We start from the raw sequence: 27,066 nt of genomic DNA on the forward strand, positions 1-27,066 counted from the left end.
CACTGACTTGTCCTTTTAATTCAGTAAGTGCTACTTGTTGGGGTAGTTTTAATTGACTAGTGCACCTACCAAGAACTCAACCATGACGGTTAGAATCTCATTCAGATTGCATTCTGTCACTATTATTACTTTAACTTTAGCACTGACTTGTCCTTTAAATTCAGTAAGTGCTACTTGTTGGGGTAGTTTTAACTGACACATAACAAGCACACAACAAGAAGGCTTGATGTAAACAAACTCAGACTACCTCTAATGGAGGCATTGATGATGTTTAAATTCATAAGTGCTTCCCTTTGGGGTTGCCTTGGTTCTGTGAGGTCATCTTTTACATTTGTCACTGTTATTTAATTAATTAGAACTCAATCTTGATGGAAAGGTATCTTCATTTGTGGTCAAAATAAAGAAAAGCACCAGCCAACTAATCAAATGCAAATGACTTGAATTTAATTTGATGGTGAGCAATGTGTGAAGTACCAATGAAACCACCATAATGGCCCAGGACAGAGTTACAACGACCCAGGACAGAATTGTTTTGTTCACATTCCCTATATAAGGTGTTCACAATTCTTGGCAGTCATAGCATACCTACTAGCTGAAGGAGGACACCAGACAGAGCAGTAGGTAAGAGATCAATCTTGGGAAAGTAGAATGTTTAAACTTTTGTCACTATTATTACTTTAACTTTAGCACTGACTTGTCCTTTAAATTCAGTAAGTGCTACTTGTTGGGGTAGTTGTAATTGACCAGTGCACATAATAAGTCATGTTTGATGGAAATAAACTCAATTTAACTCATTTAGCATAGAAGAGTAGTTTTGTATTGACTCGTGCACATACAAAGAACACATTCTCAATGGAAGCAAACCAGCTCAGACTACCTCAAATGGAGGCAGTGATGATGTTTAAATTCATAAGTGCATCTCTTTGGGGTTGTCTTGGCTCTGTATTGTCATCTTCTATCCTTTGTCACTATTATTACTTTAACTTTAGCACTGACTTGTCCTTTTAATTCAGTAAGTGCTACTTGTTGGGGTAGTTTTAATTGACTAGTGCACCTACCAAGAACTCAACCATGACGGTTAGAATCTCATTCAGATTGCATTCTGTCACTATTATTACTTTAACTTTAGCACTGACTTGTCCTTTAAATTCAGTAAGTGCTACTTGTTGGGGTAGTTTTAACTGACACATAACAAGCACATAACAAGAAGGCTTGATGTAAACAAACTCAGACTACCTCTAATGGAGGCATTGATGATGTTTAAATTCATAAGTGCTTCCCTTTGGGGTTGCCTTGGTTCTGTGAGGTCATCTTTTACATTTGTCACTGTTATTTAATTAATTAGAACTCAATCTTGATGGAAATAGACTTTGGTATCTTCATTTGTGGTCAAAATAAAGAAAAGCACCAGCCAACTAATCAAATGCAAATGACTTGAATTTAATTTGATGGTGAGCAATGTGTGAAGTACCAATGAAACTACCATAATGGCCCAGGACAGAGTTACAACGACCCAGGACAGAATTGTTTTGTTCACATTCCCTATATAAGGTGTTCACAATTCTTGGCAGTCATAGCATACCTACTAGCTGAAGGAGGACACCAGACAGAGCAGTATGTAAGAGATCAATCTTGGGAAAGTAGAATGTTTAAACTTTTGTCACTATTATTACTTTAACTTTAGCACTGACTTGTCCTTTTAATTCAGTAAGTGCTACTTGTTGGGGTAGTTGTAATTGACCAGTGCACATAATAAGTCATGTTTGATGGAAATAAACTCAATTTAACTCATTTAGCATAGAAGAGTAGTTTTGTATTGACTCGTGCACATACAAAGAACACATTCTCAATGGAAGCAAACAAGCCCAGACTACCTCAAATGGAGGCAGTGATGATGTTTAAATTCATAAGTGCATCTCTTTGGGGTTGTCTTGGCTCTGTATTGTCATCTTCTATCCTTTGTCACTATTATTACTTTAACCTTAGCACTGACTTGTCCTTTTAATTCAGTAAGTGCTACTTGTTGGGGTAGTTTTAATTGACTAGTGCACCTACCAAGAACTCAACCATGACGGTTAGAATCTCATTCAGATTGCATTCTGTCACTATTATTACTTTAACTTTAGCACTGACTTGTCCTTTAAATTCAGTAAGTGCTACTTGTTGGGGTAGTTTTAACTGACACATAACAAGCACACAACAAGAAGGCTTGATGTAAACAAACTCAGACTACCTCTAATGGAGGCATTGATGATGTTTAAATTCATAAGTGCTTCCCTTTGGGGTTGCCTTGGTTCTGTGAGGTCATCTTTTACATTTGTCACTGTTATTTAATTAATTAGAACTCAATCTTGATGGAAATAGACTTTGGTATCTTCATTTGTGGTCAAAATAAAGAAAAGCACCAGCCAACTAATCAAATGCAAATGACTTGAATTTAATTTGATGGTGAGCAATGTGTGAAGTACCAATGAAACTACCATAATGGCCCAGGACAGAGTTACAACGACCCAGGACAGAATTGTTTTGTTCACATTCCCTATATAAGGTGTTCACAATTCTTGGCAGTCATAGCATACCTACTAGCTGAAGGAGGACACCAGACAGAGCAGTATGTAAGAGATCAATCTTGGGAAAGTAGAATGTTTAAACTTTTGTCACTATTATTACTTTAACTTTAGCACTGACTTGTCCTTTTAATTCAGTAAGTGCTACTTGTTGGGGTAGTTGTAATTGACCAGTGCACATAATAAGTCATGTTTGATGGAAATAAACTCAATTTAACTCATTTAGCATAGAAGAGTAGTTTTGTATTGACTCGTGCACATACAAAGAACACATTCTCAATGGAAGCAAACAAGCCCAGACTACCTCAAATGGAGGCAGTGATGATGTTTAAATTCATAAGTGCATCTCTTTGGGGTTGTCTTGGCTCTGTATTGTCATCTTCTATCCTTTGTCACTATTATTACTTTAACCTTAGCACTGACTTGTCCTTTTAATTCAGTAAGTGCTACTTGTTGGGGTAGTTTTAATTGACTAGTGCACCTACCAAGAACTCAACCATGACGGTTAGAATCTCATTCAGATTGCATTCTGTCACTATTATTACTTTAACTTTAGCACTGACTTGTCCTTTAAATTCAGTAAGTGCTACTTGTTGGGGTAGTTTTAACTGACACATAACAAGCACACAACAAGAAGGCTTGATGTAAACAAACTCAGACTACCTCTAATGGAGGCATTGATGATGTTTAAATTCATAAGTGCTTCCCTTTGGGGTTGCCTTGGTTCTGTGAGGTCATCTTTTACATTTGTCACTGTTATTTAATTAATTAGAACTCAATCTTGATGGAAAGGTATCTTCATTTGTGGTCAAAATAAAGAAAAGCACCAGCCAACTAATCAAATGCAAATGACTTGAATTTAATTTGATGGTGAGCAATGTGTGGAATACCAATGAAACTACCATAATGGCCCAGGACAGAGTTACAACGACCCAGGACAGAATTGTTTTGTTCACATTCCCTATATAAGGTGTTCACAATTCTTGGCAGTCATAGCATACCTACTAGCTGAAGGAGGACACCAGACAGAGCAGTAGGTAAGAGATCAATCTTGGGAAAGTAGAATGTTTAAACTTTTGTCACTATTATTACTTTAACTTTAGCACTGACTTGTCCTTTAAATTCAGTAAGTGCTACTTGTTGGGGTAGTTGTAATTGACCAGTGCACATAATAAGTCATGTTTGATGGAAATAAACTCAATTTAACTCATTTAGCATAGAAGAGTAGTTTTGTATTGACTCGTGCACATACAAAGAACACATTCTCAATGGAAGCAAACCAGCTCAGACTACCTCAAATGGAGGCAGTGATGATGTTTAAATTCATAAGTGCATCTCTTTGGGGTTGTCTTGGCTCTGTATTGTCATCTTCTATCCTTTGTCACTATTATTACTTTAACTTTAGCACTGACTTGTCCTTTTAATTCAGTAAGTGCTACTTGTTGGGGTAGTTTTAATTGACTAGTGCACCTACCAAGAACTCAACCATGACGGTTAGAATCTCATTCAGATTGCATTCTGTCACTATTATTACTTTAACTTTAGCACTGACTTGTCCTTTAAATTCAGTAAGTGCTACTTGTTGGGGTAGTTTTAACTGACACATAACAAGCACATAACAAGAAGGCTTGATGTAAACAAACTCAGACTACCTCTAATGGAGGCATTGATGATGTTTAAATTCATAAGTGCTTCCCTTTGGGGTTGCCTTGGTTCTGTGAGGTCATCTTTTACATTTGTCACTGTTATTTAATTAATTAGAACTCAATCTTGATGGAAATAGACTTTGGTATCTTCATTTGTGGTCAAAATAAAGAAAAGCACCAGCCAACTAATCAAATGCAAATGACTTGAATTTAATTTGATGGTGAGCAATGTGTGAAGTACCAATGAAACTACCATAATGGCCCAGGACAGAGTTACAACGACCCAGGACAGAATTGTTTTGTTCACATTCCCTATATAAGGTGTTCACAATTCTTGGCAGTCATAGCATACCTACTAGCTGAAGGAGGACACCAGACAGAGCAGTATGTAAGAGATCAATCTTGGGAAAGTAGAATGTTTAAACTTTTGTCACTATTATTACTTTAACTTTAGCACTGACTTGTCCTTTTAATTCAGTAAGTGCTACTTGTTGGGGTAGTTGTAATTGACCAGTGCACATAATAAGTCATGTTTGATGGAAATAAACTCAATTTAACTCATTTAGCATAGAAGAGTAGTTTTGTATTGACTCGTGCACATACAAAGAACACATTCTCAATGGAAGCAAACAAGCTCAGACTACCTCAAATGGAGGCAGTGATGATGTTTAAATTCATAAGTGCATCTCTTTGGGGTTGTCTTGGCTCTGTATTGTCATCTTCCATCCTTTGTCACTATTATTACTTTAACCTTAGCACTGACTTGTCCTTTTAATTCAGTAAGTGCTACTTGTTGGGGTAGTTTTAATTGACTAGTGCACCTACCAAGAACTCAACCATGACGGTTAGAATCTCATTCAGATTGCATTCTGTCACTATTATTACTTTAACTTTAGCACTGACTTGTCCTTTAAATTCAGTAAGTGCTACTTGTTGGGGTAGTTTTAACTGACACATAACAAGCACACAACAAGAAGGCTTGATGTAAACAAACTCAGACTACCTCTAATGGAGGCATTGATGATGTTTAAATTCATAAGTGCTTCCCTTTGGGGTTGCCTTGGTTCTGTGAGGTCATCTTTTACATTTGTCACTGTTATTTAATTAATTAGAACTCAATCTTGATGGAAAGGTATCTTCATTTGTGGTCAAAATAAAGAAAAGCACCAGCCAACTAATCAAATGCAAATGACTTGAATTTAATTTGATGGTGAGCAATGTGTGAAGTACCAATGAAACCACCATAATGGCCCAGGACAGAGTTACAACGACCCAGGACAGAATTGTTTTGTTCACATTCCCTATATAAGGTGTTCACAATTCTTGGCAGTCATAGCATACCTACTAGCTGAAGGAGGACACCAGACAGAGCAGTAGGTAAGAGATCAATCTTGGGAAAGTAGAATGTTTAAACTTTTGTCACTATTATTACTTTAACTTTAGCACTGACTTGTCCTTTAAATTCAGTAAGTGCTACTTGTTGGGGTAGTTGTAATTGACCAGTGCACATAATAAGTCATGTTTGATGGAAATAAACTCAATTTAACTCATTTAGCATAGAAGAGTAGTTTTGTATTGACTCGTGCACATACAAAGAACACATTCTCAATGGAAGCAAACCAGCTCAGACTACCTCAAATGGAGGCAGTGATGATGTTTAAATTCATAAGTGCATCTCTTTGGGGTTGTCTTGGCTCTGTATTGTCATCTTCTATCCTTTGTCACTATTATTACTTTAACTTTAGCTCTGACTTGTCCTTTTAATTCAGTAAGTGCTACTTGTTGGGGTAGTTTTAATTGACTAGTGCACCTACCAAGAACTCAACCATGACGGTTAGAATCTCATTCAGATTGCATTCTGTCACTATTATTACTTTAACTTTAGCACTGACTTGTCCTTTAAATTCAGTAAGTGCTACTTGTTGGGGTAGTTTTAACTGACACATAACAAGCACATAACAAGAAGGCTTGATGTAAACAAACTCAGACTACCTCTAATGGAGGCATTGATGATGTTTAAATTCATAAGTGCTTCCCTTTGGGGTTGCCTTGGTTCTGTGAGGTCATCTTTTACATTTGTCACTGTTATTTAATTAATTAGAACTCAATCTTGATGGAAATAGACTTTGGTATCTTCATTTGTGGTCAAAATAAAGAAAAGCACCAGCCAACTAATCAAATGCAAATGACTTGAATTTAATTTGATGGTGAGCAATGTGTGAAGTACCAATGAAACTACCATAATGGCCCAGGACAGAGTTACAACGACCCAGGACAGAATTGTTTTGTTCACATTCCCTATATAAGGTGTTCACAATTCTTGGCAGTCATAGCATACCTACTAGCTGAAGGAGGACACCAGACAGAGCAGTATGTAAGAGATCAATCTTGGGAAAGTAGAATGTTTAAACTTTTGTCACTATTATTACTTTAACTTTAGCACTGACTTGTCCTTTTAATTCAGTAAGTGCTACTTGTTGGGGTAGTTGTAATTGACCAGTGCACATAATAAGTCATGTTTGATGGAAATAAACTCAATTTAACTCATTTAGCATAGAAGAGTAGTTTTGTATTGACTCGTGCACATACAAAGAACACATTCTCAATGGAAGCAAACAAGCCCAGACTACCTCAAATGGAGGCAGTGATGATGTTTAAATTCATAAGTGCATCTCTTTGGGGTTGTCTTGGCTCTGTATTGTCATCTTCTATCCTTTGTCACTATTATTACTTTAACCTTAGCACTGACTTGTCCTTTTAATTCAGTAAGTGCTACTTGTTGGGGTAGTTTTAATTGACTAGTGCACCTACCAAGAACTCAACCATGACGGTTAGAATCTCATTCAGATTGCATTCTGTCACTATTATTACTTTAACTTTAGCACTGACTTGTCCTTTAAATTCAGTAAGTGCTACTTGTTGGGGTAGTTTTAACTGACACATAACAAGCACACAACAAGAAGGCTTGATGTAAACAAACTCAGACTACCTCTAATGGAGGCATTGATGATGTTTAAATTCATAAGTGCTTCCCTTTGGGGTTGCCTTGGTTCTGTGAGGTCATCTTTTACATTTGTCACTGTTATTTAATTAATTAGAACTCAATCTTGATGGAAAGGTATCTTCATTTGTGGTCAAAATAAAGAAAAGCACCAGCCAACTAATCAAATGCAAATGACTTGAATTTAATTTGATGGTGAGCAATGTGTGGAATACCAATGAAACTACCATAATGGCCCAGGACAGAGTTACAACGACCCAGGACAGAATTGTTTTGTTCACATTCCCTATATAAGGTGTTCACAATTCTTGGCAGTCATAGCATACCTACTAGCTGAAGGAGGACACCAGACAGAGCAGTAGGTAAGAGATCATTCTTGGGAAAGTAGAATGTTAAAACTTTTGTCACTATTATTACTTTAACTTTAGCACTGACTTGTCCTTTAAATTCAGTAAGTGCTACTTGTTGGGGTAGTTGTAATTGACCAGTGCACATAATAAGTCATGTTTGATGGAAATAAACTCAATTTAACTCATTTAGCATAGAAGAGTAGTTTTGTATTGACTCATGCACATACAAAGAACACATTCTCAATGGAAGCAAACCAGCTCAGACTACCTCAAATGGAGGCAGTGATGATGTTTAAATTCATAAGTGCATCTCTTTGGGGTTGTCTTGGCTCTGTATTGTCATCTTCTATCCTTTGTCACTATTATTACTTTAACTTTAGCACTGACTTGTCCTTTTAATTCAGTAAGTGCTACTTGTTGGGGTAGTTTTAACTGACACATAACAAGCACACAACAAGAAGGCTTGATGTAAACAAACTCAGACTACCTCTAATGGAGGCATTGATGATGTTTAAATTCATAAGTGCTTCCCTTTGGGGTTGCCTTGGTTCTGTGAGGTCATCTTTTACATTTGTCACTGTTATTTAATTAATTAGAACTCAATCTTGATGGAAAGGTATCTTCATTTGTGGTCAAAATAAAGAAAGCACCAGCCAACTAATCAAATGCAAATGACTTGAATTTAATTTGATGGTGAGCAATGTGTGGAATACCAATGAAACTACCATAATGGCCCAGGACAGAGTTACAACGACCCAGGACAGAATTGTTTTGTTCACATTCCCTATATAAGGTGTTCACAATTCTTGGCAGTCATAGCATACCTACTAGCTGAAGGAGGACACCAGACAGAGCAGTAGGTAAGAGATCAATCTTGGGAAAGTAGAATGTTTAAACTTTTGTCACTATTATTACTTTAACTTTAGCACTGACTTGTCCTTTTAATTCAGTAAGTGCTACTTGTTGGGGTAGTTGTAATTGACCAGTGCACATAATAAGTCATGTTTGATGGAAATAAACTCAATTTAACTCATTTAGCATAGAAGAGTAGTTTTGTATTGACTCGTGCACATACAAAGAACACATTCTCAATGGAAGCAAACAAGCCCAGACTACCTCAAATGGAGGCAGTGATGATGTTTAAATTCATAAGTGCATCTCTTTGGGGTTGTCTTGGCTCTGTATTGTCATCTTCTATCCTTTGTCACTATTATTACTTTAACCTTAGCACTGACTTGTCCTTTTAATTCAGTAAGTGCTACTTGTTGGGGTAGTTTTAATTGACTAGTGCACCTACCAAGAACTCAACCATGACGGTTAGAATCTCATTCAGATTGCATTCTGTCACTATTATTACTTTAACTTTAGCACTGACTTGTCCTTTAAATTCAGTAAGTGCTACTTGTTGGGGTAGTTTTAACTGACACATAACAAGCACACAACAAGAAGGCTTGATGTAAACAAACTCAGACTACCTCTAATGGAGGCATTGATGATGTTTAAATTCATAAGTGCTTCCCTTTGGGGTTGCCTTGGTTCTGTGAGGTCATCTTTTACATTTGTCACTGTTATTTAATTAATTAGAACTCAATCTTGATGGAAAGGTATCTTCATTTGTGGTCAAAATAAAGAAAAGCACCAGCCAACTAATCAAATGCAAATGACTTGAATTTAATTTGATGGTGAGCAATGTGTGGAATACCAATGAAACTACCATAATGGCCCAGGACAGAGTTACAACGACCCAGGACAGAATTGTTTTGTTCACATTCCCTATATAAGGTGTTCACAATTCTTGGCAGTCATAGCATACCTACTAGCTGAAGGAGGACACCAGACAGAGCAGTAGGTAAGAGATCATTATTGGGAAAGTAGAATGTTAACTTTTGTCACTATTATTACTTTAACTTTAGCACTGACTTGTCCTTTAAATTCAGTAAGTGCTACTTGTTGGGGTAGTTGTAATTGACCAGTGCACATAATAAGTCATGTTTGATGGAAATAAACTCAATTTAACTCATTTAGCATAGAAGAGTAGTTTTGTATTGACTCATGCACATACAAAGAACACATTCTCAATGGAAGCAAACCAGCTCAGACTACCTCAAATGGAGGCAGTGATGATGTTTAAATTCATAAGTGCATCTCTTTGGGGTTGTCTTGGCTCTGTATTGTCATCTTCTATCCTTTGTCACTATTATTACTTTAACTTTAGCACTGACTTGTCCTTTTAATTCAGTAAGTGCTACTTGTTGGGGTAGTTTTAATTGACTAGTGCACCTACCAAGAACTCAACCATGACGGTTAGAATCTCATTCAGATTGCATTCTGTCACTATTATTACTTTAACTTTAGCACTGACTTGTCCTTTAAATTCAGTAAGAATCAGAATCAGAATCAGAATCAGTTTTATTGTCACATCACAGGTTTACAAGGTAAAAAAGTGGGTGAAATTCTTTTTTGTACATCGTTCCCATCGCAACGTTAGTTTCCATAGAAAGAAGAGGGGGGGGGGAGAAGAAGAGGGGGGGGAGAAGAAGAGGGTGGGGGGCAGGTGGGAAGGAGATCAAAAACAAGAGAGCAACAGAAGGCCAGACAAGTTTGTCGGGGTAGTTTTAACTTTAACTTGATGTAAACAAACTCAGACTACCTCTAATGGAGGCATTGATGATGTTTAAATTCATAAGTGCTTCCCTTTGGGGTTGCCTTGGTTCTGTGAGGTCATCTTTTACATTTGTCACTGTTATTTAATTAATTAGAACTCAATCTTGATGGAAATAGACTTTGGTATCTTCATTTGTGGTCAAAATAAAGAAAAGCACCAGCCAACTAATCAAATGCAAATGACTTGAATTTAATTTGATGGTGAGCAATGTGTGAAGTACCAATGAAACTACCATAATGGCCCAGGACAGAGTTACAACGACCCAGGACAGAATTGTTTTGTTCACATTCCCTATATAAGGTGTTCACAATTCTTGGCAGTCATAGCATACCTACTAGCTGAAGGAGGACACCAGACAGAGCAGTATGTAAGAGATCAATCTTGGGAAAGTAGAATGTTTAAACTTTTGTCACTATTATTACTTTAACTTTAGCACTGACTTGTCCTTTTAATTCAGTAAGTGCTACTTGTTGGGGTAGTTGTAATTGACCAGTGCACATAATAAGTCATGTTTGATGGAAATAAACTCAATTTAACTCATTTAGCATAGAAGAGTAGTTTTGTATTGACTCGTGCACATACAAAGAACACATTCTCAATGGAAGCAAACAAGCCCAGACTACCTCAAATGGAGGCAGTGATGATGTTTAAATTCATAAGTGCATCTCTTTGGGGTTGTCTTGGCTCTGTATTGTCATCTTCTATCCTTTGTCACTATTATTACTTTAACCTTAGCACTGACTTGTCCTTTTAATTCAGTAAGTGCTACTTGTTGGGGTAGTTTTAATTGACTAGTGCACCTACCAAGAACTCAACCATGACGGTTAGAATCTCATTCAGATTGCATTCTGTCACTATTATTACTTTAACTTTAGCACTGACTTGTCCTTTAAATTCAGTAAGTGCTACTTGTTGGGGTAGTTTTAACTGACACATAACAAGCACACAACAAGAAGGCTTGATGTAAACAAACTCAGACTACCTCTAATGGAGGCATTGATGATGTTTAAATTCATAAGTGCTTCCCTTTGGGGTTGCCTTGGTTCTGTGAGGTCATCTTTTACATTTGTCACTGTTATTTAATTAATTAGAACTCAATCTTGATGGAACGGTATCTTCATTTGTGGTCAAAATAAAGAAAAGCACCAGCCAACTAATCAAATGCAAATGACTTGAATTTAATTTGATGGTGAGCAATGTGTGGAATACCAATGAAACTACCATAATGGCCCAGGACAGAGTTACAACGACCCAGGACAGAATTGTTTTGTTCACATTCCCTATATAAGGTGTTCACAATTCTTGGCAGTCATAGCATACCTACTAGCTGAAGGAGGACACCAGACAGAGCAGTAGGTAAGAGATCATTCTTGGGAAAGTAGAATGTTAAAACTTTTGTCACTATTATTACTTTAACTTTAGCACTGACTTGTCCTTTAAATTCAGTAAGTGCTACTTGTTGGGGTAGTTGTAATTGACCAGTGCACATAATAAGTCATGTTTGATGGAAATAAACTCAATTTAACTCATTTAGCATAGAAGAGTAGTTTTGTATTGACTCGTGCACATACAAAGAACACATTCTCAATGGAAGCAAACAAGCCCAGACTACCTCAAATGGAGGCAGTGATGATGTTTAAATTCATAAGTGCATCTCTTTGGGGTTGTCTTGGCTCTGTATTGTCATCTTCTATCCTTTGTCACTATTATTACTTTAACCTTAGCACTGACTTGTCCTTTTAATTCAGTAAGTGCTACTTGTTGGGGTAGTTTTAATTGACTAGTGCACCTACCAAGAACTCAACCATGACGGTTAGAATCTCATTCAGATTGCATTCTGTCACTATTATTACTTTAACTTTAGCACTGACTTGTCCTTTAAATTCAGTAAGTGCTACTTGTTGGGGTAGTTTTAACTGACACATAACAAGCACATAACAAGAAGGCTTGATGTAAACAAACTCAGACTACCTCTAATGGAGGCATTGATGATGTTTAAATTCATAAGTGCTTCCCTTTGGGGTTGCCTTGGTTCTGTGAGGTCATCTTTTACATTTGTCACTGTTATTTAATTAATTAGAACTCAATCTTGATGGAAATAGACTTTGGTATCTTCATTTGTGGTCAAAATAAAGAAAAGCACCAGCCAACTAATCAAATGCAAATGACTTGAATTTAATTTGATGGTGAGCAATGTGTGAAGTACCAATGAAACTACCATAATGGCCCAGGACAGAGTTACAACGACCCAGGACAGAATTGTTTTGTTCACATTCCCTATATAAGGTGTTCACAATTCTTGGCAGTCATAGCATACCTACTAGCTGAAGGAGGACACCAGACAGAGCAGTATGTAAGAGATCAATCTTGGGAAAGTAGAAAGTTTAAACTTTTGTCACTATTATTACTTTAACTTTAGCACTGACTTGTCCTTTTAATTCAGTAAGTGCTACTTGTTGGGGTAGTTGTAATTGACCAGTGCACATAATAAGTCATGTTTGATGGAAATAAACTCAATTTAACTCATTTAGCATAGAAGAGTAGTTTTGTATTGACTCGTGCACATACAAAGAACACATTCTCAATGGAAGCAAACAAGCCCAGACTACCTCAAATGGAGGCAGTGATGATGTTTAAATTCATAAGTGCATCTCTTTGGGGTTGTCTTGGCTCTGTATTGTCATCTTCTATCCTTTGTCACTATTATTACTTTAACCTTAGCACTGACTTGTCCTTTTAATTCAGTAAGTGCTACTTGTTGGGGTAGTTTTAATTGACTAGTGCACCTACCAAGAACTCAACCATGACGGTTAGAATCTCATTCAGATTGCATTCTGTCACTATTATTACTTTAACTTTAGCACTGACTTGTCCTTTAAATTCAGTAAGTGCTACTTGTTGGGGTAGTTTTAACTGACACATAACAAGCACACAACAAGAAGGCTTGATGTAAACAAACTCAGACTACCTCTAATGGAGGCATTGATGATGTTTAAATTCATAAGTGCTTCCCTTTGGGGTTGCCTTGGTTCTGTGAGGTCATCTTTTACATTTGTCACTGTTATTTAATTAATTAGAACTCAATCTTGATGGAAAGGTATCTTCATTTGTGGTCAAAATAAAGAAAAGCACCAGCCAACTAATCAAATGCAAATGACTTGAATTTAATTTGATGGTGAGCAATGTGTGGAATACCAATGAAACTACCATAATGGCCCAGGACAGAGTTACAACGACCCAGGACAGAATTGTTTTGTTCACATTCCCTATATAAGGTGTTCACAATTCTTGGCAGTCATAGCATACCTACTAGCTGAAGGAGGACACCAGACAGAGCAGTAGGTAAGAGATCAATCTTGGGAAAGTAGAATGTTTAAACTTTTGTCACTATTATTACTTTAACTTTAGCACTGACTTGTCCTTTAAATTCAGTAAGTGCTACTTGTTGGGGTAGTTGTAATTGACCAGTGCACATAATAAGTCATGTTTGATGGAAATAAACTCAATTTAACTCATTTAGCATAGAAGAGTAGTTTTGTATTGACTCGTGCACATACAAAGAACACATTCTCAATGGAAGCAAACCAGCTCAGACTACCTCAAATGGAGGCAGTGATGATGTTTAAATTCATAAGTGCATCTCTTTGGGGTTGTCTTGGCTCTGTATTGTCATCTTCTATCCTTTGTCACTATTATTACTTTAACTTTAGCACTGACTTGTCCTTTTAATTCAGTAAGTGCTACTTGTTGGGGTAGTTTTAATTGACTAGTGCACCTACCAAGAACTCAACCATGACGGTTAGAATCTCATTCAGATTGCATTCTGTCACTATTATTACTTTAACTTTAGCACTGACTTGTCCTTTAAATTCAGTAAGTGCTACTTGTTGGGGTAGTTTTAACTGACACATAACAAGCACATAACAAGAATGCTTGATGTAAACAAACTCAGACTACCTCTAATGGAGGCATTGATGATGTTTAAATTCATAAGTGCTTCCCTTTGGGGTTGCCTTGGTTCTGTGAGGTCATCTTTTACATTTGTCACTGTTATTTAATTAATTAGAACTCAATCTTGATGGAAATAGACTTTGGTATCTTCATTTGTGGTCAAAATAAAGAAAAGCACCAGCCAACTAATCAAATGCAAATGACTTGAATTTAATTTGATGGTGAGCAATGTGTGAAGTACCAATGAAACTACCATAATGGCCCAGGACAGAGTTACAACGACCCAGGACAGAATTGTTTTGTTCACATTCCCTATATAAGGTGTTCACAATTCTTGGCAGTCATAGCATACCTACTAGCTGAAGGAGGACACCAGACAGAGCAGTATGTAAGAGATCAATCTTGGGAAAGTAGAATGTTTAAACTTTTGTCACTATTATTACTTTAACTTTAGCACTGACTTGTCCTTTTAATTCAGTAAGTGCTACTTGTTGGGGTAGTTGTAATTGACCAGTGCACATAATAAGTCATGTTTGATGGAAATAAACTCAATTTAACTCATTTAGCATAGAAGAGTAGTTTTGTATTGACTCGTGCACATACAAAGAACACATTCTCAATGGAAGCAAACAAGCCCAGACTACCTCAAATGGAGGCAGTGATGATGTTTAAATTCATAAGTGCATCTCTTTGGGGTTGTCTTGGCTCTGTATTGTCATCTTCTATCCTTTGTCACTATTATTACTTTAACCTTAGCACTGACTTGTCCTTTTAATTCAGTAAGTGCTACTTGTTGGGGTAGTTTTAATTGACTAGTGCACCTACCAAGAACTCAACCATGACGGTTAGAATCTCATTCAGATTGCATTCTGTCACTATTATTACTTTAACTTTAGCACTGACTTGTCCTTTAAATTCAGTAAGTGCTACTTGTTGGGGTAGTTTTAACTGACACATAACAAGCACACAACAAGAAGGCTTGATGTAAACAAACTCAGACTACCTCTAATGGAGGCATTGATGATGTTTAAATTCATAAGTGCTTCCCTTTGGGGTTGCCTTGGTTCTGTGAGGTCATCTTTTACATTTGTCACTGTTATTTAATTAATTAGAACTCAATCTTGATGGAAAGGTATCTTCATTTGTGGTCAAAATAAAGAAAAGCACCAGCCAACTAATCAAATGCAAATGACTTGAATTTAATTTGATGGTGAGCAATGTGTGGAATACCAATGAAACTACCATAATGGCCCAGGACAGAGTTACAACGACCCAGGACAGAATTGTTTTGTTCACATTCCCTATATAAGGTGTTCACAATTCTTGGCAGTCATAGCATACCTACTAGCTGAAGGAGGACACCAGACAGAGCAGTAGGTAAGAGATCATTCTTGGGAAAGTAGAATGTTAAAACTTTTGTCACTATTATTACTTTAACTTTAGCACTGACTTGTCCTTTAAATTCAGTAAGTGCTACTTGTTGGGGTAGTTGTAATTGACCAGTGCACATAATAAGTCATGTTTGATGGAAATAAACTCAATTTAACTCATTTAGCATAGAAGAGTAGTTTTGTATTGACTCATGCACATACAAAGAACACATTCTCAATGGAAGCAAACCAGCTCAGACTACCTCAAATGGAGGCAGTGATGATGTTTAAATTCATAAGTGCATCTCTTTGGGGTTGTCTTGGCTCTGTATTGTCATCTTCTATCCTTTGTCACTATTATTACTTTAACTTTAGCACTGACTTGTCCTTTTAATTCAGTAAGTGCTACTTGTTGGGGTAGTTTTAATTGACTAGTGCACCTACCAAGAACTCAACCATGACGGTTAGAATCTCATTCAGATTGCATTCTGTCACTATTATTACTTTAACTTTAGCACTGACTTGTCCTTTAAATTCAGTAAGTGCTACTTGTCGGGGTAGTTTTAACTGACACATAACAAGCACATAACAAGAAGGCTTGATGTAAACAAACTCAGACTACCTCTAATGGAGGCATTGATGATGTTTAAATTCATAAGTGCTTCCCTTTGGGGTTGCCTTGGTTCTGTGAGGTCATCTTTTACATTTGTCACTGTTATTTAATTAATTAGAACTCAATCTTGATGGAAATAGACTTTGGTATCTTCATTTGTGGTCAAAATAAAGAAAAGCACCAGCCAACTAATCAAATGCAAATGACTTGAATTTAATTTGATGGTGAGCAATGTGTGAAGTACCAATGAAACTACCATAATGGCCCAGGACAGAGTTACAACGACCCAGGACAGAATTGTTTTGTTCACATTCCCTATATAAGGTGTTCACAATTCTTGGCAGTCATAGCATACCTACTAGCTGAAGGAGGACACCAGACAGAGCAGTATGTAAGAGATCAATCTTGGGAAAGTAGAAAGTTTAAACTTTTGTCACTATTATTACTTTAACTTTAGCACTGACTTGTCCTTTTAATTCAGTAAGTGCTACTTGTTGGGGTAGTTGTAATTGACCAGTGCACATAATAAGTCATGTTTGATGGAAATAAACTCAATTTAACTCATTTAGCATAGAAGAGTAGTTTTGTATTGACTCGTGCACATACAAAGAACACATTCTCAATGGAAGCAAACAAGCCCAGACTACCTCAAATGGAGGCAGTGATGATGTTTAAATTCATAAGTGCATCTCTTTGGGGTTGTCTTGGCTCTGTATTGTCATCTTCTATCCTTTGTCACTATTATTACTTTAACCTTAGCACTGACTTGTCCTTTTAATTCAGTAAGTGCTACTTGTTGGGGTAGTTTTAATTGACTAGTGCACCTACCAAGAACTCAACCATGACGGTTAGAATCTCATTCAGATTGCATTCTGTCACTATTATTACTTTAACTTTAGCACTGACTTGTCCTTTAAATTCAGTAAGTGCTACTTGTTGGGGTAGTTTTAACTGACACATAACAAGCACACAACAAGAAGGCTTGATGTAAACAAACTCAGACTACCTCTAATGGAGGCATTGATGATGTTTAAATTCATAAGTGCTTCCCTTTGGGGTTGCCTTGGTTCTGTGAGGTCATCTTTTACATTTGTCACTGTTATTTAATTAATTAGAACTCAATCTTGATGGAACGGTATCTTCATTTGTGGTCAAAATAAAGAAAAGCACCAGCCAACTAATCAAATGCAAATGACTTGAATTTAATTTGATGGTGAGCAATGTGTGGAATACCAATGAAACTACCATAATGGCCCAGGACAGAGTTACAACGACCCAGGACAGAATTGTTTTGTTCACATTCCCTATATAAGGTGTTCACAATTCTTGGCAGTCATAGCATACCTACTAGCTGAAGGAGGACACCAGACAGAGCAGTAGGTAAGAGATCATTCTTGGGAAAGTAGAATGTTAAAACTTTTGTCACTATTATTACTTTAACTTTAGCACTGACTTGTCCTTTAAATTCAGTAAGTGCTACTTGTTGGGGTAGTTGTAATTGACCAGTGCACATAATAAGTCATGTTTGATGGAAATAAACTCAATTTAACTCATTTAGCATAGAAGAGTAGTTTTGTATTGACTCGTGCACATACAAAGAACACATTCTCAATGGAAGCAAACAAGCCCAGACTACCTCAAATGGAGGCAGTGATGATGTTTAAATTCATAAGTGCATCTCTTTGGGGTTGTCTTGGCTCTGTATTGTCATCTTCTATCCTTTGTCACTATTATTACTTTAACCTTAGCACTGACTTGTCCTTTTAATTCAGTAAGTGCTACTTGTTGGGGTAGTTTTAATTGACTAGTGCACCTACCAAGAACTCAACCATGACGGTTAGAATCTCATTCAGATTGCATTCTGTCACTATTATTACTTTAACTTTAGCACTGACTTGTCCTTTAAATTCAGTAAGTGCTACTTGTTGGGGTAGTTTTAACTGACACATAACAAGCACATAACAAGAAGGCTTGATGTAAACAAACTCAGACTACCTCTAATGGAGGCATTGATGATGTTTAAATTCATAAGTGCTTCCCTTTGGGGTTGCCTTGGTTCTGTGAGGTCATCTTTTACATTTGTCACTGTTATTTAATTAATTAGAACTCAATCTTGATGGAAATAGACTTTGGTATCTTCATTTGTGGTCAAAATAAAGAAAAGCACCAGCCAACTAATCAAATGCAAATGACTTGAATTTAATTTGATGGTGAGCAATGTGTGAAGTACCAATGAAACTACCATAATGGCCCAGGACAGAGTTACAACGACCCAGGACAGAATTGTTTTGTTCACATTCCCTATATAAGGTGTTCACAATTCTTGGCAGTCATAGCATACCTACTAGCTGAAGGAGGACACCAGACAGAGCAGTATGTAAGAGATCAATCTTGGGAAAGTAGAAAGTTTAAACTTTTGTCACTATTATTACTTTAACTTTAGCACTGACTTGTCCTTTTAATTCAGTAAGTGCTACTTGTTGGGGTAGTTGTAATTGACCAGTGCACATAATAAGTCATGTTTGATGGAAATAAACTCAATTTAACTCATTTAGCATAGAAGAGTAGTTTTGTATTGACTCGTGCACATACAAAGAACACATTCTCAATGGAAGCAAACAAGCCCAGACTACCTCAAATGGAGGCAGTGATGATGTTTAAATTCATAAGTGCATCTCTTTGGGGTTGTCTTGGCTCTGTATTGTCATCTTCTATCCTTTGTCACTATTATTACTTTAACCTTAGCACTGACTTGTCCTTTTAATTCAGTAAGTGCTACTTGTTGGGGTAGTTTTAATTGACTAGTGCACCTACCAAGAACTCAACCATGACGGTTAGAATCTCATTCAGATTGCATTCTGTCACTATTATTACTTTAACTTTAGCACTGACTTGTCCTTTAAATTCAGTAAGTGCTACTTGTTGGGGTAGTTTTAACTGACACATAACAAGCACACAACAAGAAGGCTTGATGTAAACAAACTCAGACTACCTCTAATGGAGGCATTGATGATGTTTAAATTCATAAGTGCTTCCCTTTGGGGTTGCCTTGGTTCTGTGAGGTCATCTTTTACATTTGTCACTGTTATTTAATTAATTAGAACTCAATCTTGATGGAAAGGTATCTTCATTTGTGGTCAAAATAAAGAAAAGCACCAGCCAACTAATCAAATGCAAATGACTTGAATTTAATTTGATGGTGAGCAATGTGTGGAATACCAATGAAACTACCATAATGGCCCAGGACAGAGTTACAACGACCCAGGACAGAATTGTTTTGTTCACATTCCCTATATAAGGTGTTCACAATTCTTGGCAGTCATAGCATACCTACTAGCTGAAGGAGGACACCAGACAGAGCAGTAGGTAAGAGATCAATCTTGGGAAAGTAGAATGTTTAAACTTTTGTCACTATTATTACTTTAACTTTAGCACTGACTTGTCCTTTAAATTCAGTAAGTGCTACTTGTTGGGGTAGTTGTAATTGACCAGTGCACATAATAAGTCATGTTTGATGGAAATAAACTCAATTTAACTCATTTAGCATAGAAGAGTAGTTTTGTATTGACTCGTGCACATACAAAGAACACATTCTCAATGGAAGCAAACCAGCTCAGACTACCTCAAATGGAGGCAGTGATGATGTTTAAATTCATAAGTGCATCTCTTTGGGGTTGTCTTGGCTCTGTATTGTCATCTTCTATCCTTTGTCACTATTATTACTTTAACTTTAGCACTGACTTGTCCTTTTAATTCAGTAAGTGCTACTTGTTGGGGTAGTTTTAATTGACTAGTGCACCTACCAAGAACTCAACCATGACGGTTAGAATCTCATTCAGATTGCATTCTGTCACTATTATTACTTTAACTTTAGCACTGACTTGTCCTTTAAATTCAGTAAGTGCTACTTGTTGGGGTAGTTTTAACTGACACATAACAAGCACATAACAAGAAGGCTTGATGTAAACAAACTCAGACTACCTCTAATGGAGGCATTGATGATGTTTAAATTCATAAGTGCTTCCCTTTGGGGTTGCCTTGGTTCTGTGAGGTCATCTTTTACATTTGTCACTGTTATTTAATTAATTAGAACTCAATCTTGATGGAAATAGACTTTGGTATCTTCATTTGTGGTCAAAATAAAGAAAAGCACCAGCCAACTAATCAAATGCAAATGACTTGAATTTAATTTGATGGTGAGCAATGTGTGAAGTACCAATGAAACTACCATAATGGCCCAGGACAGAGTTACAACGACCCAGGACAGAATTGTTTTGTTCACATTCCCTATATAAGGTGTTCACAATTCTTGGCAGTCATAGCATACCTACTAGCTGAAGGAGGACACCAGACAGAGCAGTATGTAAGAGATCAATCTTGGGAAAGTAGAATGTTTAAACTTTTGTCACTATTATTACTTTAACTTTAGCACTGACTTGTCCTTTTAATTCAGTAAGTGCTACTTGTTGGGGTAGTTGTAATTGACCAGTGCACATAATAAGTCATGTTTGATGGAAATAAACTCAATTTAACTCATTTAGCATAGAAGAGTAGTTTTGTATTGACTCGTGCACATACAAAGAACACATTCTCAATGGAAGCAAACAAGCCCAGACTACCTCAAATGGAGGCAGTGATGATGTTTAAATTCATAAGTGCATCTCTTTGGGGTTGTCTTGGCTCTGTATTGTCATCTTCTATCCTTTGTCACTATTATTACTTTAACCTTAGCACTGACTTGTCCTTTTAATTCAGTAAGTGCTACTTGTTGGGGTAGTTTTAATTGACTAGTGCACCTACCAAGAACTCAACCATGACGGTTAGAATCTCATTCAGATTGCATTCTGTCACTATTATTACTTTAACTTTAGCACTGACTTGTCCTTTAAATTCAGTAAGTGCTACTTGTTGGGGTAGTTTTAACTGACACATAACAAGCACACAACAAGAAGGCTTGATGTAAACAAACTCAGACTACCTCTAATGGAGGCATTGATGATGTTTAAATTCATAAGTGCTTCCCTTTGGGGTTGCCTTGGTTCTGTGAGGTCATCTTTTACATTTGTCACTGTTATTTAATTAATTAGAACTCAATCTTGATGGAAAGGTATCTTCATTTGTGGTCAAAATAAAGAAAAGCACCAGCCAACTAATCAAATGCAAATGACTTGAATTTAATTTGATGGTGAGCAATGTGTGGAATACCAATGAAACTACCATAATGGCCCAGGACAGAGTTACAACGACCCAGGACAGAATTGTTTTGTTCACATTCCCTATATAAGGTGTTCACAATTCTTGGCAGTCATAGCATACCTACTAGCTGAAGGAGGACACCAGACAGAGCAGTAGGTAAGAGATCAATCTTGGGAAAGTAGAATGTTTAAACTTTTGTCACTATTATTACTTTAACTTTAGCACTGACTTGTCCTTTAAATTCAGTAAGTGCTACTTGTTGGGGTAGTTGTAATTGACCAGTGCACATAATAAGTCATGTTTGATGGAAATAAACTCAATTTAACTCATTTAGCATAGAAGAGTAGTTTTGTATTGACTCGTGCACATACAAAGAACACATTCTCAATGGAAGCAAACCAGCTCAGACTACCTCAAATGGAGGCAGTGATGATGTTTAAATTCATAAGTGCATCTCTTTGGGGTTGTCTTGGCTCTGTATTGTCATCTTCTATCCTTTGTCACTATTATTACTTTAACTTTAGCACTGACTTGTCCTTTTAATTCAGTAAGTGCTACTTGTTGGGGTAGTTTTAATTGACTAGTGCACCTACCAAGAACTCAACCATGACGGTTAGAATCTCATTCAGATTGCATTCTGTCACTATTATTACTTTAACTTTAGCACTGACTTGTCCTTTAAATTCAGTAAGTGCTACTTGTTGGGGTAGTTTTAACTGACACATAACAAGCACATAACAAGAAGGCTTGATGTAAACAAACTCAGACTACCTCTAATGGAGGCATTGATGATGTTTAAATTCATAAGTGCTTCCCTTTGGGGTTGCCTTGGTTCTGTGAGGTCATCTTTTACATTTGTCACTGTTATTTAATTAATTAGAACTCAATCTTGATGGAAATAGACTTTGGTATCTTCATTTGTGGTCAAAATAAAGAAAAGCACCAGCCAACTAATCAAATGCAAATGACTTGAATTTAATTTGATGGTGAGCAATGTGTGAAGTACCAATGAAACTACCATAATGGCCCAGGACAGAGTTACAACGACCCAGGACAGAATTGTTTTGTTCACATTCCCTATATAAGGTGTTCACAATTCTTGGCAGTCATAGCATACCTACTAGCTGAAGGAGGACACCAGACAGAGCAGTATGTAAGAGATCAATCTTGGGAAAGTAGAATGTTTAAACTTTTGTCACTATTATTACTTTAACTTTAGCACTGACTTGTCCTTTTAATTCAGTAAGTGCTACTTGTTGGGGTAGTTGTAATTGACCAGTGCACATAATAAGTCATGTTTGATGGAAATAAACTCAATTTAACTCATTTAGCATAGAAGAGTAGTTTTGTATTGACTCGTGCACATACAAAGAACACATTCTCAATGGAAGCAAACAAGCCCAGACTACCTCAAATGGAGGCAGTGATGATGTTTAAATTCATAAGTGCATCTCTTTGGGGTTGTCTTGGCTCTGTATTGTCATCTTCTATCCTTTGTCACTATTATTACTTTAACCTTAGCACTGACTTGTCCTTTTAATTCAGTAAGTGCTACTTGTTGGGGTAGTTTTAATTGACTAGTGCACCTACCAAGAACTCAACCATGACGGTTAGAATCTCATTCAGATTGCATTCTGTCACTATTATTACTTTAACTTTAGCACTGACTTGTCCTTTAAATTCAGTAAGTGCTACTTGTTGGGGTAGTTTTAACTGACACATAACAAGCACACAACAAGAAGGCTTGATGTAAACAAACTCAGACTACCTCTAATGGAGGCATTGATGATGTTTAAATTCATAAGTGCTTCCCTTTGGGGTTGCCTTGGTTCTGTGAGGTCATCTTTTACATTTGTCACTGTTATTTAATTAATTAGAACTCAATCTTGATGGAAAGGTATCTTCATTTGTGGTCAAAATAAAGAAAAGCACCAGCCAACTAATCAAATGCAAATGACTTGAATTTAATTTGATGGTGAGCAATGTGTGGAATACCAATGAAACTACCATAATGGCCCAGGACAGAGTTACAACGACCCAGGACAGAATTGTTTTGTTCACATTCCCTATATAAGGTGTTCACAATTCTTGGCAGTCATAGCATACCTACTAGCTGAAGGAGGACACCAGACAGAGCAGTAGGTAAGAGATCAATCTTGGGAAAGTAGAATGTTTAAACTTTTGTCACTATTATTACTTTAACTTTAGCACTGACTTGTCCTTTAAATTCAGTAAGTGCTACTTGTTGGGGTAGTTGTAATTGACCAGTGCACATAATAAGTCATGTTTGATGGAAATAAACTCAATTTAACTCATTTAGCATAGAAGAGTAGTTTTGTATTGACTCGTGCACATACAAAGAACACATTCTCAATGGAAGCAAACCAGCTCAGACTACCTCAAATGGAGGCAGTGATGATGTTTAAATTCATAAGTGCATCTCTTTGGGGTTGTCTTGGCTCTGTATTGTCATCTTCTATCCTTTGTCACTATTATTACTTTAACTTTAGCACTGACTTGTCCTTTTAATTCAGTAAGTGCTACTTGTTGGGGTAGTTTTAATTGACTAGTGCACCTACCAAGAACTCAACCATGACGGTTAGAATCTCATTCAGATTGCATTCTGTCACTATTATTACTTTAACTTTAGCACTGACTTGTCCTTTAAATTCAGTAAGTGCTACTTGTTGGGGTAGTTTTAACTGACACATAACAAGCACATAACAAGAAGGCTTGATGTAAACAAACTCAGACTACCTCTAATGGAGGCATTGATGATGTTTAAATTCATAAGTGCTTCCCTTTGGGGTTGCCTTGGTTCTGTGAGGTCATCTTTTACATTTGTCACTGTTATTTAATTAATTAGAACTCAATCTTGATGGAAATAGACTTTGGTATCTTCATTTGTGGTCAAAATAAAGAAAAGCACCAGCCAACTAATCAAATGCAAATGACTTGAATTTAATTTGATGGTGAGCAATGTGTGAAGTACCAATGAAACTACCATAATGGCCCAGGACAGAGTTACAACGACCCAGGACAGAATTGTTTTGTTCACATTCCCTATATAAGGTGTTCACAATTCTTGGCAGTCATAGCATACCTACTAGCTGAAGGAGGACACCAGACAGAGCAGTATGTAAGAGATCAATCTTGGGAAAGTAGAATGTTTAAACTTTTGTCACTATTATTACTTTAACTTTAGCACTGACTTGTCCTTTTAATTCAGTAAGTGCTACTTGTTGGGGTAGTTGTAATTGACCAGTGCACATAATAAGTCATGTTTGATGGAAATAAACTCAATTTAACTCATTTAGCATAGAAGAGTAGTTTTGTATTGACTCGTGCACATACAAAGAACACATTCTCAATGGAAGCAAACAAGCCCAGACTACCTCAAATGGAGGCAGTGATGATGTTTAAATTCATAAGTGCATCTCTTTGGGGTTGTCTTGGCTCTGTATTGTCATCTTCTATCCTTTGTCACTATTATTACTTTAACCTTAGCACTGACTTGTCCTTTTAATTCAGTAAGTGCTACTTGTTGGGGTAGTTTTAATTGACTAGTGCACCTACCAAGAACTCAACCATGACGGTTAGAATCTCATTCAGATTGCATTCTGTCACTATTATTACTTTAACTTTAGCACTGACTTGTCCTTTAAATTCAGTAAGTGCTACTTGTTGGGGTAGTTTTAACTGACACATAACAAGCACACAACAAGAAGGCTTGATGTAAACAAACTCAGACTACCTCTAATGGAGGCATTGATGATGTTTAAATTCATAAGTGCTTCCCTTTGGGGTTGCCTTGGTTCTGTGAGGTCATCTTTTACATTTGTCACTGTTATTTAATTAATTAGAACTCAATCTTGATGGAAAGGTATCTTCATTTGTGGTCAAAATAAAGAAAAGCACCAGCCAACTAATCAAATGCAAATGACTTGAATTTAATTTGATGGTGAGCAATGTGTGGAATACCAATGAAACTACCATAATGGCCCAGGACAGAGTTACAACGACCCAGGACAGAATTGTTTTGTTCACATTCCCTATATAAGGTGTTCACAATTCTTGGCAGTCATAGCATACCTACTAGCTGAAGGAGGACACCAGACAGAGCAGTAGGTAAGAGATCAATCTTGGGAAAGTAGAATGTTTAAACTTTTGTCACTATTATTACTTTAACTTTAGCACTGACTTGTCCTTTAAATTCAGTAAGTGCTACTTGTTGGGGTAGTTGTAATTGACCAGTGCACATAATAAGTCATGTTTGATGGAAATAAACTCAATTTAACTCATTTAGCATAGAAGAGTAGTTTTGTATTGACTCGTGCACATACAAAGAACACATTCTCAATGGAAGCAAACCAGCTCAGACTACCTCAAATGGAGGCAGTGATGATGTTTAAATTCATAAGTGCATCTCTTTGGGGTTGTCTTGGCTCTGTATTGTCATCTTCTATCCTTTGTCACTATTATTACTTTAACTTTAGCACTGACTTGTCCTTTTAATTCAGTAAGTGCTACTTGTTGGGGTAGTTTTAATTGACTAGTGCACCTACCAAGAACTCAACCATGACGGTTAGAATCTCATTCAGATTGCATTCTGTCACTATTATTACTTTAACTTTAGCACTGACTTGTCCTTTAAATTCAGTAAGTGCTACTTGTTGGGGTAGTTTTAACTGACACATAACAAGCACATAACAAGAAGGCTTGATGTAAACAAACTCAGACTACCTCTAATGGAGGCATTGATGATGTTTAAATTCATAAGTGCTTCCCTTTGGGGTTGCCTTGGTTCTGTGAGGTCATCTTTTACATTTGTCACTGTTATTTAATTAATTAGAACTCAATCTTGATGGAAATAGACTTTGGTATCTTCATTTGTGGTCAAAATAAAGAAAAGCACCAGCCAACTAATCAAATGCAAATGACTTGAATTTAATTTGATGGTGAGCAATGTGTGAAGTACCAATGAAACTACCATAATGGCCCAGGACAGAGTTACAACGACCCAGGACAGAATTGTTTTGTTCACATTCCCTATATAAGGTGTTCACAATTCTTGGCAGTCATAGCATACCTACTAGCTGAAGGAGGACACCAGACAGAGCAGTATGTAAGAGATCAATCTTGGGAAAGTAGAATGTTTAAACTTTTGTCACTATTATTACTTTAACTTTAGCACTGACTTGTCCTTTTAATTCAGTAAGTGCTACTTGTTGGGGTAGTTGTAATTGACCAGTGCACATAATAAGTCATGTTTGATGGAAATAAACTCAATTTAACTCATTTAGCATAGAAGAGTAGTTTTGTATTGACTCGTGCACATACAAAGAACACATTCTCAATGGAAGCAAACAAGCCCAGACTACCTCAAATGGAGGCAGTGATGATGTTTAAATTCATAAGTGCATCTCTTTGGGGTTGTCTTGGCTCTGTATTGTCATCTTCTATCCTTTGTCACTATTATTACTTTAACCTTAGCACTGACTTGTCCTTTTAATTCAGTAAGTGCTACTTGTTGGGGTAGTTTTAATTGACTAGTGCACCTACCAAGAACTCAACCATGACGGTTAGAATCTCATTCAGATTGCATTCTGTCACTATTATTACTTTAACTTTAGCACTGACTTGTCCTTTAAATTCAGTAAGTGCTACTTGTTGGGGTAGTTTTAACTGACACATAACAAGCACACAA

The sequence above is a fragment of the Gymnoscopelus braueri genome (assembly GCF_963280865.1).
Source record: "Gymnoscopelus braueri genome assembly, chromosome: 15".
In the NCBI taxonomy this organism is placed as follows: domain Eukaryota; kingdom Metazoa; phylum Chordata; class Actinopteri; order Myctophiformes; family Myctophidae; genus Gymnoscopelus; species Gymnoscopelus braueri.